Source organism: Gossypium arboreum, chromosome 13 (assembly GCF_025698485.1).
Source record: "Gossypium arboreum isolate Shixiya-1 chromosome 13, ASM2569848v2, whole genome shotgun sequence".
NCBI lineage: Eukaryota > Viridiplantae > Streptophyta > Magnoliopsida > Malvales > Malvaceae > Gossypium > Gossypium arboreum.
Genome location: NC_069082.1, coordinates 57,069,604 through 57,070,268, shown reverse-complemented (window position 1 = coordinate 57,070,268; position 665 = coordinate 57,069,604).

Below are 665 nucleotides of genomic sequence, written 5' to 3'. Positions count from 1 at the left end.
GGACCCAATAGAAACCCAAAAATACCTGTCTATTTATGAAATTGCCATGAGTTGGGTCAAATTCGAACAGAAAAAACTAAAAATGTTTGGATCCGGTTTAACTTTGAAATATTGTTTTGGTATTTAAAATTATTCCATAACCATATTTATGTATTTTATGATTTTCAATTAAATAAAAATTAATCTTATTGGTCAAATAGCAATTTAGGTAGTTAATAAAAATATAAATTAAAATAAGGGTGCATTTGTTTTACTTGCGTTTATTTTATAGTTAACAACTTAGTCAAAGGAAAATAGCTACATGTCAACCTGAAAATAAATCTCTTTTTTTTATTGACTTATCCTTTTGAAAAAATAAATTAATTTTAAAAAATCTAATTTATGAATAATTTTATTTTATATAAAAATAACTTGAATCAAATCTAAATTATGATATTAATAAGAATTTTTATTTTAATTTTAAAATATTAAAATCAAATATTATAATCTTCAATATTATATTGTGACAAAAATATTATTAAACATACATATTTAATTTTTATATTTAATAATATAAAAAGTATTAATATAATTTATCATTTTAATAAATTAATTACTATTACAATTTTATTTTAACAATAATAATTTTAAATTTTAAATAATTTTCTTAGTACATTATTGAAAAA